General features: G+C 34.7%; 1 protein-coding gene and 1 non-coding gene across 8 annotated transcripts in view; one reads left to right on the plus strand and one right to left on the minus strand.

Moving 5' to 3' along the window:
• The window catches only part of SESN1 (sestrin 1), a 131,912-nt gene that overhangs the window by 67,194 nt on the left and 51,548 nt on the right, over positions 1-13,170 (minus strand). The gene's annotated exons all lie outside the window — the stretch shown is intronic.
• LOC117307547 (U12 minor spliceosomal RNA) lies at positions 364-479 on the plus strand. Its single transcript, XR_004521316.1, has one exon. It is a non-coding gene; the product is annotated as a U12 minor spliceosomal RNA (small nuclear RNA).

A 13,170-nucleotide genomic window follows, 5' to 3' on the forward strand; every position in this document is an offset into this window, starting at 1 on the left:
ATGAAAGAAACATAATTCCAGCCCTAAGAAGCTTTATAATCCAATAAAGAACCACACACAATGGAATTATGTTAAAGGTATAAGCAGTGCTATGGCTTCAGATGAAGGGAAGAAGTCAAGAGATCATAAAAAATGTGTCAAGCAGGGAAATGAGGTGACTGAGCTTTGATTTTAGAAGATTAGGAGAAACTTCTAGGATGGTCTGAGTTGTGGGGAGAAGCTAAGGGGAAATAGACTTTAAGACAGTGTAATGGTCTAGTTAAGGGGTAACTGGATGTATGCCAGAGTGATGAGAGTAGAAATAGAATGCAGGAGACATATTCTGTAAAGTCAAGAAGGCAGTATCTTAAAATTTGATTACGAATGCCTTAAACTTATCAGTAAGGAAAACAATGAGTTGAAGTGATACCTGAATCCTCACTGCTAATGTGAGATGAATTTTTGAGTGGGTAAAGGTTGCTCCTAAGGTGACCTCCCCCCGCCCAGCAAATTGATTATGAATTAGAAGAAAATTTATTTCCCAAGAAGCCTTTGCTTCTTTCCACTTTGTATCTAAACAAATACTGTATAAGGCAAAGGTGGTGTTGTCAAAGATGGTTTTGATGAGATGCTTATGGATAAGATACTGAGGTTGCTTTTATTTGTTGTGACTGTTCACTTATGGACAGATGCCTCCAGCTGTTTTTATTCCATAATGTCCCTCTGCAATTATCTTTAGAGCTTAAAGTAGTATGATTAAGTGAAAAGAATCAGTACTTAAAATGAGAAGATCTTTTTCTATGTGGATACAAGGTAACAATCAGATAGATTATACTATTAAACATTTATAAAGAAGCAGCAGTAAAGTATAATGACTAGAAGCATTGGCATTAGAGTCCAACAACACTGGGTTCCAAGGAAAAATTAAATCTCTTTTAGCCTTGATGTCCTCACCTGTATAATGTGAATGATAATATAGTGACCTTAGAAGGCCAGAGGATTACATGAAATCACACAGTGACTGGAATAATAAGTGGTCAGTAACTATTAGCTCTGAGAGCTACACAGTAAGAGCTACAATACATCGAACCAGCAGTTGTTATTTAAAATATTAATTAAATAACTCTTTAGCACAGCGTTTGTGAAATACTCAAATTTTACTCATCCTTTTGGTGTGTGGGGCTTGAACAAGGTGCATTTAAGATTAAAATTATTAGGTATCAATGTACTTTTTAAAATTTAGTATTTGTAATGCTGTTTCTTCTAATTACAATGTTTACTAAGTATCTGCAAATAATTTAATATCAAGCACAACCTAGCCTCAACTATTTTACACATTAAAAGAGAATCTATATTTTAAAAACAATACAATATTGTTTTCTATAACAATTCTTTGTCTACCTTTTATTATTGATATTTTTCCAAGAAAATCCATTGGTCAATATGGTAGAGATGGCTAGTTGTCCCTAGTGCTGATTCTCTGCTTCTTCTATGGTTAATAAAACCCCAAATCTTTAGTTGGGTATATTGCCACTCAGAAAAAAGATAAATTATCCAGCTTTCCTTGCATCTAGGTGTGACCAAGTTGGTAAGCTTTGGCCAATGTGATTATAAAGGGTAATGGAGTGTGCATAATAAATGTCACTAAAGTGACGAAGCACATGCTTATTCTCCTAGTAAATTCTTCCTCTATCTGGAATGTGGATGTGATTCTGGAGCTACAGTGGCCATCTTGGATATCTGTCTTAGAGATGAAGCCACATCTTGAGGCTGCTGGAAAAACACGGAAGGATTTGGGCACCTGATGATTACATGGAGCTTCTGAAGCAGTCCTGGACTGCCTTCATTTACATAAGAAAGAAAGAAACTGTCCTGTATAAGAATTATTTTTTTTTTTTAAGAATTCTTATATTGAAAAAAAAAGAATTCTTATATTGGATTTTCTGAACTGGCAGCCTAATATAATCCAATCCTAAAAAATACAGACAAAATGAAAGCCAAAATTTAAGCTCACTTGTTTTCTTAATAAGTTTGTTCTCAACTTATACATGCCTGGTCTTTTTATGTCCCCTTTCTTCTTATTCCTACTGTAAACTCCTGGACACCTGTAGACATTACCTTTGATTCATTTCAATGGTGTTAAGGGAGGGAGGGAGAGGGGGGTGAGTTCATTCAGCTGCTCCACCACTACCACAGTTATATTCTAACCTATTCTTTAGTCTACCCCCATCCACTCTAGAGTCTATTTTGCTCTTCATCCTAGAATTTCAACTCCATAAAAGAACTGTCCTCAAAAACAGCATTTATTTGTTCATTACTCAACATATTTTGAGTGCCTACTGTATTCTGTTAGTTGATGAATAAAACAGACCCTGACTTCAGAGAGCTAAGTCAGGCAATATTTTAAAATGCAGATTGAACTGTGTTCTATTATTTGTGTACTACACCTCTATAGTCCCAAATTTTACTAAAGGATCAAAGTGAAAGTAAGTGAATATAAAAGATTGGGAGAAAACAGATATATGGAGAGGGAGCAGGAAATAAGGAGGTGTGGAGGAGGACTCTCAGGGACAAAGGCAAGATGTAACCGTATAGCAAAGGAAGAAGGAGGGAGAAGGGAAAGGAACACACACTCAATAAATTTTACTGGGCTTCATATATCCTTAAAACCTTTTTCCTGTGTTAGTGATTAATAGGGACAAGCTTATTGTTAAACTTCTGGAACCTTTAGAGAATAGCAACCGCCCTCCTTATTATTATATCTGCTGTTTGCATTGCTAGAAGCAAAGACCTTCACAAACCCTCAGAAAGCTCCCCACTATTCCTTCCCAATCCCAGCGCCTATTTAGAACTTCTACCCCTTCTCACCTCTTACTGGAACCTTCTTCTACCAGTGTCGCCTGAGGAAAGAGGTGATTCAGTAGAATGGGGAGGCAGTGTTGTTGAAATCCCCAATCAAAATTTAGGTTTAATTTTCTCACACAAACACTGCTAAAATAGAATATAACCATCATTTTTGCTACTAACTTTATTGTTTGGCAATAGAGCACTTAAAATTGGCTTTTATGGGTTGTTTTTAGGATTTGCCAGAGTGAGAAAATAAGTTCTAAGTTTCAAATAATTAATATGAATTTTAACTTTGGATTGTCGTCCCACTGTGAGACATAGAAAACCTGAAAATCATTCTTTGCCTAAAATATAAAGATGGTGCTATTGCTGGCCACATGGCTCCAGAAGAATGAAAAAACAAAAACAAAACACCCAAACAATTCAGCTACTGATGTTGGGATTTTGGTGCCTTTCTGTTGTTGTTGTTTTTATCTTAGGTGAGGGAAAATGTATTTGTTAAATACTACTAAACAAGTCTGTGACATTTAGTTCTTAATACTCTATAATATGACATTATGAAAAAATTTTTTTCTTAGATTGTGGTTTTAACACTTCACAAGTAGTTTCTTTTCCTGTTAACTTTTCAGACAACTCTGCTTAAGCTTGAGCTAAATACCTGGAGGAAGTGCTACCACAATTTTAGCTTTCTTGTTTCCAGTTGAGCAGTATTATTCTCAGTATTTCTCCATTAGGAAAGTATCATATGTTTACTTTCTAGCCTAATAAAACTGCTCTAACCTAATAAAAATTTTTGTAGTATATAAAAATTAATATGAAATAATTATGGTAAAATAAACAATTATAAATCTGAAACAGAGAAAAACAGGAACACTCTCCCACCAGTACTAGCAAAAAGGCTTATAGGATGCTTAAAAACTTTCTTTGGCTTTTGTTTAGCACCTGAGTCAGGAAACTCAGGGTCCCTTGTCTTTTTCTACAGGGTCCCTGTCCATAACATGCAGCCAAAACATAACACTTGTTATATTCCTGATACAGCATAAAAAAGCAAGAAAACATTCTAAGTAGTAAAGACAGTCTTTTCCTCCCCCATGGACCATAAGTCCAGAAAAACAAGTTACCTCATTTATAAACCATGCTATTTAAGACTCTGTGATGCAACAATACTGCACTACTCTTTTCTATAAAAATGTATTCTTCCAATTAAAATCTTAGCTCAAATGTTGGCCAGCAAAGTCCTAAAAATCTGGTTTTTTTCCCTCTTATTCTATCAAATTGGATTTAGGGAACAGAAAAAAGTATGTTTTTATTTCACACAGTAAACATCATTAGGCCCTAGAAACTATAAATCTCTACTAATTGGTATCTTTGCATAGCAGTAGTTATGGCAACCTTAATTCATGGGGATGACTTTGAAGTACTGCAAGATATTAAAATCCCCTCTGATTAAACAACGCAATTATATATCCAGCATCTAGTCCACATCTGATATAATAATCATAGATTTCAGAGCTAAAATAATTATAAAATAAACTGAGTGAAGCTAGAATTGCAATTTGGAGAGTGTCTAAATACAAATACTTTCTATAAATGAAAAAATTGAGAACCAGAGGTGAAATACACAGTTTAAATGTTGATGTATTTATCATATTATAGTGTTGAGAAACTTGGAAATCTGTGTGTAAAATCAGGGCTGGTCTTAGGATTTGATAGAGTAAATGGCTGCTTACTTGGTGTAATTTTAGAAGTGCTATTACCAAAAAAAAAAACACATAAAAATGTGTCACCCAAATTTTCCCTCAGAGATGGAAATAGTAAAATGATACCTAGTTGTCTTTCTTTTTCATACTTAGTTGAGGTTTAATAATGCCTATAATTCTATAAGCAGATTAATTCCATTATTTTCTGTTAAAATGCAAATATAAAACTCATATAAAAGAAAAAACTCAAACTACATAATGGATTCAAACCTTACATAGGCATGTAAGGTGAAAACCATGTAGATAAAATTATCCTTGAAAATCTCTTTTGAAGGTACCAGACTGAAGACAGATAGTCCACTTCTTAATAAGTCCAAAGCAGACATTTTGTCCCTCAGTATTAGAGCTGATGACTGTTTATTTGGTTCAACACCAGTTGGAGTCATTGGCTTGTGTTTAGGAGGCTTGTATAAAAAAGCCTTGTGTAAAAAAAAAAAGAAGTCTTTTAACACTTGAAATACCCTCAGAATGGTGAGACGTTCACTCTATGAGAAGTGATCAGGAACTCAGACCAATGGAGAACATAGCAGATTTCTGTTTCTTATTTTACACTCACTCAGGGGCATATGCTCATTGAGTATAATGTTAGGCAGAATTGCCTATGATATTTATATTAAAAATACATTCTGCCTCACATTGAAAATTCTTTTGATGAACAAGAATAGTTACATTTGCATAAGTTAAATGTATGCGTGATGTAATTCCATTGTAGGGGTCAGTTTTTCCTTAAGACCAGGTTTTGATGGCCTATTAGCGCAGTAGAGAAAAGAACAGGTTCTGTGTCTGTGAACAAGGAAAGATCCCATGGGGGGTGGGGAAAGACCATGGTCAAAGATAAATTTTGCCTACTGCACAAATTTGTTTAGAGTATAGATATGCATATGCTGCATAAAACCTTTAAGTCACAATACCCTACTAACCATAATATCCCACATTCTCAAACATGACAGATAACTGAGAATTTACTATAATTTCCCTTCACTTTTGCAAATAGTAACTATTAGTGTGAAAGTATCATTTTATATTTTACTGTTTTCAGTTCAAGATGAGGCTCAATTTTAAAAAGTTAACTTGGAGGTGAGAACATCAAATTCATAAAACACAGTGTTGTCTTGTGGCTTTTCTACTAAGTACTGCCAGCAAGTGCTGGCTTCTTTATCTAGCTAAGCACTGCTTAAGTGTCTAAAGTGGGAGGGGTCATAGTCCTATCACTAGTAGTAAAAATCCTAAGTTACTAAATTATATAGAGACAATTTACATGTACAGAGTCTAAACTGGTTGACCCAAATAGCAAAATGAAGTTGACAGAAATGGGAACAAGTATTTTCATGAATTTACAAACTAAGTTTCTATTAAGAGTTCTTTTGGCTACAAATTCAGTTTTTCAAGAAACTTGTTGATAGTCCTCTTTCTCCTAACTAGAGTATTGTTCATGTAGAAAATACATTAGTCAAGTGAATTATTGTGGCCTCAAATCTGAAAAGGAAACAGGGATGGGAGAGGGGAGAAAGCACATTGAGGGGGGTTATTTTGTGGCCACACACTGACTGCACCATGGCTGTGGCTGGTATTTCACAAATGTGTATGTACCACCAGCCCAATGGAGTTCTTTAGGAGAATACAGATGGCTGAGCTCACTTGGGAACCATGACTGGGAAAACAGCTAACTGGAAATACATGGCCAATTGATACGAGGTGTTATCTTCAGCATGAAAACCCCAGTTATGGGAAGAGAGATTATTATTTGAATTGCTAGTCTTCAGCTATATATAGCACTAATGAAAATTATTTAAGCAACAACAACAACAGCAACTCCCCCTTTCTCAAAGGAAATAATTTAAGTTGGCAGGTTTCTTATTTATATGATATCAACTTTCTATTATATTTAAATATACTTCTTTAATTGATTAGCACAAAAGTATCAAACTGAAGGTTTTTTGGGGTGGTGATGAGAACAGAGAAAGGACGAAAGGGTTGAGTTTAATTAATGTTCAGACTTCTGATTTCTCTGTCAACTTAGTTGTTAAATGTGGGAAAGTTATTACGAATTTATCATTTTGGTAGTGCTACTCTACATGTAAACATTTGTCCAAGGACTCTTGAGGCAACGCCAGCAAATTACATCAGGTGTTTTGCTACAATAATTAAATTAAAACAGGAGTTCTTGGTATCACTTCCTTGATTTTATTTTAGCTTCTTAAAAACAAGTGAAATGTTAACCATCTATATGACAAACTAATTTAAGTTTTTTTTAACAACATATTCTCAGTTTGCAGAGTGTTCATCATTTTAAATTGAAACATAAAAATAGCAGACAACATTTCACCATTTCTTCTCTCCAAGGACAACCCAGCATTTACCTGTACAAGTACCTGTGGCACTAACAAGTAACTAATGAGCCAAAGGAGGGATTTTGAGGGCAATGAAGAAGTGGTAGAAGTTTCTATAACATAAGGAATCAAGGTTCAATCACAAAAATTCCTCATGTCATGGGAAAACAACAGGGCCCATGATCAATATGTGAATAATATAGAATATTTTAATGATGTAGCACTGATTAGTTCAGAATTGATTGCTTAACTAAGAATCCTGGGATCTCTTCTCTCTTAAACCATGTCATAATTCTTGAACTATTTAAAAATTTCATAACAAAATATTCCAACGCAGCATTGAGAAATTATCTTTTAAATGATAGCAGTAAAAAAAAAAAAAAGGCAGTAGACCTGGGGTATAAATTAATCAAATTAAAACAATCTAGCAGATAATTTTCTAAGCCTCTAATATCCTTATGCAAACCATTTAGGACACTGATGATGAATGTATGAATGTTTAGATAGGTAAATACATAAATATTTCTAGTTTTGGCTTAAGTACCACTGAAAAATGGGAAGATTTCTGCTGCATAAGATATATTTTATTAAACATACATTTATAATAGATAGTACTTCTACCACAAATTATATAATTGCAAGTATGTGAATTCAATATGTCTGTGTCTTCCTACTATAAAAAATTGAAACAATATAAACACTATAAATTAAGACCTATTTGGAAAGAATTTTTTTCTAACAATGTTTTATTTTAAAAAAATCTAACAATGTTTTAGATCAATTATTATAGATGAGAAATATAAAAGCCTGGTCTCTGTAGCCAAAGGACCAGGAAAAGGTGAGCCTAGTAAGACAGAACATTTTTCAGCAGTAACCACTCTACTTCAGTCAACCACCACCACCAGCACCACCACCACAACAACAAAACTGTGGCCCTATTCTCACCCATGCCCGCAAAGGCTAAGTAGGGAGACTAGACTCCCACCCTTGCCCAGATGTAACAAGGTACCCTAAACTCCCTGCCAGGGTAGTGCCAGAGAAGGCCCAGTAGAGCTGGGATGTTTATCCCCACTGGGCAATAGTGCTTCTCACACCCCATGACTGGCAATGTTAGTGACAGAGACCATGTGGAGAGCCTGAACATCCACTCACACCAGAATAAGCATTCCTCCTTCCCTGTTAGGGTGGTATTGATGAGGAGGCCTAGGGGAGAGTCAGGACTTTTAACATAGCCCCGTAGTAATGAGGCCACTTCCAACTTGTGGTGTCATGGGAGCAGTAACAAGGCACTCCCACTCCTTGCAATCAGGATAATTTTATCATCAGGTGCCTTTGGAGACCTGATGGAGGGCTAGAACGTGCACTCCTTCCCAGAAATAACATAGAGTCCCCCTCATCCCTCTGCTTGAGTGTTGATGGAGGCCAAATGGGGAACCTGGATTTCTACCTCCACCTTGCAGGGAAGGCAGTGCTTGCTCATCTCCCTACTGGAGAAGTTTTAGACAAAACCAACTAAAACAGAATACTAAAATAAGATCCAGAATTTCATTACATAATACCCCAAATGTACAGGTTTTAATTGAATATTATTTGTCATACCAAGGACCATGAAGATCTTAAATGGAATAAAAAAAGACAATCAATAAATGTCAATACTCAGATGAAAAAGTCATTAGAATTGTTTTAAAGAAGCCATCCTAAAAAGTCTTCAACAGCAATTTCAAACACTTGAAACAAATTAAATATATAAAGTCTCAGTTGAGAAACAGAAGTTATGAAGAAAAGCCATGAAATGGAAATTTAGGGCTGAAAAATATAATAACTGAAATATAAAACTCAATGGATCGACTCAACAGCAAAATGGAGTGGACAGAGGAATTAGTGAACTAGAAGACAGAAAAATGAAATTACACAATCCACACAACAGAGAGAAAACAGACTGACAAAAAATACAGCCTCAGAGACCTGTGGATCTATAACAAAAATCTAACATTTGTGTTACTGGAATCTCGGAAGGAAAGAGCAAAGACAGCAGGACTGAAAAAGCAATTGAAGAAATAATGGCTAAAAACTCCCAAATTTGGCAAAAGATATAAGCCTACAAATTAAGGAAGCTGAGTGAACTCCAAACAGAATGAAACCAACATTAAGACACATCATAGTCACTTCTGAAAAATAAAAACAAAGAAAAGCAGCAAGAGAGAAATGACACTTTACCTACAGGGAAAAACAATTTGAAGGACAACAGATTTCTCATCATAGAGACCAGAAGGAAGTTGCACAACATTTTTCAAGTGCAGAAAGAAAAAACTGTCATCCCAGAATTCTACATCCAGTGAAAGTATCCATCAAGAATGAAGGAGGAAACCAAGATATTCTCAGATAAAAGGAAACAAATGATAACACCAGTACACTGTAATAAGTTATGTATATAAAATGTCATATGTAGAGCAAACACTAAAAGATCTGTACTAAGAGATACACTCCAAAAAAAAAAAAACCTATAGATAAATCAAAATAGAATTCTAAAAAAATTCAACAAACCCAAACAAAGGCAGTAAAAAGGAAATAAAAATGAACAACAAAGGGAACAAACAGAAAACAGAAAATAAAATGGCAGGTGTAAGCGCTAACATATAATATGGATACAAACCCATATATAACATAATTATATTAAATGTAAATGGTCTAATATACCAATTAAAAGACAGAGATCAGCAGAGTGGATTTAGAAACATGACCCAACAGTATGCTGTCTACAAGACACTCACTTGAATTATAACAACATAGGCAGGATGAAAGTAGGATAGAAAAAGATATATCATGCAAACATCAATCAAAATACTGCAAGAAGTTCTGTGGATGGATGGTGGTGTTAGCACAACAATGTGAAGGTACTTAATGTTACTGAATTGTACACTTGAAAATGTTTAAGATGGCAAATTTTATGTGTATTTTACATTTTCCCTCCCACAAAACAGGAATGTCTATATTAACATAAGGTAGAGTAGACTTCAGAGCAAAGAAAATCACCAGAGACAGAGACATTATATCACAATGAAAGGATCAATCCAACAAGAAGATATAGTAATCAAATGTTCATGCACTAAAGAGAGATGCAAAATATTATATATGAAGCAAAACATGATAGAACTAAAAGGAAAAATAGGCAAATCCACATTATAGTTGGAGATCAACATCCCTCTCTCAACAAATGATAGAACTAGACAGAAAATCAGCAAAGATGTAGAAGAAACTCAACAATGCCATCAAACAACAGAATCTATATTTGTAGAACATTCCACCCAACAGTAGAATACACATTCTTTTCATATGCCTAGGAATATGAAACAAAATTGATCATATTATGGCTATAAAACAAACCTCCACAAATGTAAAAGAACTGAAATAAAAGTGTGTCCTCTGATCACAATAAAATCAAACTAGAAATAAGTTACATAAAGATAACAGGAAAATGGAAACTTGGAAACTAAACAAACACACTTAGAAATAATTCATAGATAAAAGAGAACATATCAAGGGATTTTTAAATAGACTGAAGAAATAGAAAATACAACATACCAAAATTTGTGAGACACAGCTAAATCAGTAGTGTGAGGAAAATTTATAACACTGCGTGCATACATAAGGAAAGAGGAAATTTTCAAATAGATAATTTAAGTTCCTACCTCAAGAACCTCGAGAAAGAAGATCAGTATAAACTGAGAAGCAAGCAGAAGAAAAGGAATAAGAGGGGAAAATATGGAGACAGTACACAGATCAATGGTTGCCAGAGATTTGGAAGAAGAGGGCAAAATTGGATAGATGAAACACATGAATTTTTTTAGGTGATAAAATTATTCTGTATGATATTCAATGTTAGATATATGACATTATACATTTGTGAAAACCCAAAGAACTCATGGAGCAAAAAGTAAAACAATGAACACAAATTTAAAAAAATCATCTAGAGGGCTGGGGCGTTGGGTCCCAGAAAGGAATGCAGACTGTGACAAGAGAATCTAACTTAAATTACAAATGTATGAAACAACCTCACTGAAGTGGGTAAAGGAAAAATTTGCCGATCTTAGTAACTTCGAAAATGAGTAGAGTCTATAAGACTAAAGCAAAAGGAATTGTATGTAAGCACTGCACAGTCATTGCTGAAGTTGTTTTCTACATGAGTGTGGGTCAACAATTCTATACGGCTATACATATATACTAAAATTGAATGATTAAGTAAATGGATTGTGGATGATGTGAGCCAGATTTCCCACTGTTGGAGGGGGAATTTACAGATAAGGGGAGAAATCTAGAATGATCCATGTGGTAATGGATTAGAGTTAGAAATATCACTACAAACTCATGTTTAGATTAATATAGAGATGGTTATATACAGACATATTTACAGATGCATATACACAGGTTAGTATACACATATATATTTCCTTACTCTGTCTGCTAAGAGGGCCTAAAAGCAATTAATGACACCCTAGTAGCAACAGTCACACCTTGCTGATGTCTCTCTGGTCATTTTGACAGTCTAAAGCTCATTCTTAAGTAGATTCTATAGGAAGTGATCACAGGAAATAGATTCTCTGAGCTGGTACATTTTGAAAAGTTTGTTGTTTACACTTGAAAGTTAGAAAATCCTTGTCTCACTTTCTTTCCTGGAGTATATAAAATATGCTGCTCTATTTTCTTTTGGTATTGCTATTGAAAAGTCTAATGATAATCTAATTTCTCCCTTATAAGTTAATATCACTATGTCTTGGTAATAATGGCCATTCTGGGTTAATATTCTTAGGCACACAGTATATTATTTCAATATACAGTTTCTTTCTTTTTAATTTCAGGAAAGTTTTCTTGAATTGTAAATTTTAGTATTCATTTTGTTCCCTTCCTCTGATTTCTTTTTCAGTGGCTTTTATTATCTCTATGTTGGCTCTTCTCTATCCTTAATATCTGTCACCTCTCAAAAATCCTTTAAAATTTTTTCCTCATCTCTTTCCTATTTTTAAAGTTTCCTTCCTTATTTTTCACCTTCTATTTCTCTTATGGTATTATTTACTTGGGCTTACGTTCCTTCCAGTTTAATGCATTTCTTGAAATGATTTTTTCTTTTAATTTGTTGCAGAGTTATATTACCTCACTTCTGAGTTTTTCTAATTCTTATTTTTGTTGTTCTTTCATTTATTGTTTTCCTAATGTCTTTTGTTTTAAATAGTAGGTTACAATATTTGACTAATCTTTCAGGCATGCTTTCATTGTCTGTAGACAACTCCTTATTCTCTATTATAACTTTGTATATTGCTCATTTTTATGTGACATTAGCTTTCTTGAAATTTTTGAATGAGACAGGACAGATTTTCTAACTTCACAGAATTCCCTTTTCTGTTGTTTTTGAGTAGTTTTCAAAACTGTGACAGCTTGCATTCTGCAATTTTTGGGGGCTCCACTCTCCTCTCCCACAGACTTTCTTTTCTTTTCATCTCTGTTGTCCCTATTCTGCTCAATTTTTATTCTACTGTTTCTCAGTATGGGACCTTGTCTTAGAAAGAAGTCACAGAAAGGTTGGTTTTAAGAGTTCATAAAAGCTGTACTGCTCCAGTCTCTTTAGTTTTTCTTACAGTGGATCTCGCACTCACCTACTTTTGTAATGAGCAAAATTCCTCCCCATTTCAGCTACTGTTTGCAAATTGGCCTGCCATATTTTCCATATCTGTTGGCTATTTCAGGGTTTTCCTCTTCTCAGGTCTATCAGACACTGCCCCTTGGCTGCCTTCTACCTCCAGCCCAGGCATTTTCACCATACAGGTCTTGTCTTACTTTACTTCTTCCACAATTGACAATGTTGACCAATCCTTTTCTGAAATCTCCCCTTCCTGGTTTTTGGGATAATATCCTCTTTCAGGTTCCATCCTCTATTTCTGGCCACTCAATATCAATCTCTTAATGATTCTTCTTCCACTGCTGATTTCTTATAAATAGGTGTTCTCCAATGTTCCATCCATCCTCAACCCTCTTCTTACTGTATATTTTCTCCCTGGGTGATCTCACTCTTGGCATAATTTCAACAATGAACACTGATCAAGGCTGTAATTACATCTCACCCTTTCTCCTGAATTTGAGGCCCATTTATCCAGCTACCTAATATATTTCACCTTGATATCCTACAGCCATCTCAAATCCAACACATTAAAAGCCAAACTCATCACCTTCTCCCAACCCATCCCACTGCACTACCTACCAGC

The sequence above is a fragment of the Tursiops truncatus genome, chromosome 12 (genome assembly GCF_011762595.2).
Source record: "Tursiops truncatus isolate mTurTru1 chromosome 12, mTurTru1.mat.Y, whole genome shotgun sequence".
Taxonomy (NCBI): Eukaryota; Metazoa; Chordata; class Mammalia; order Artiodactyla; family Delphinidae; genus Tursiops; species Tursiops truncatus.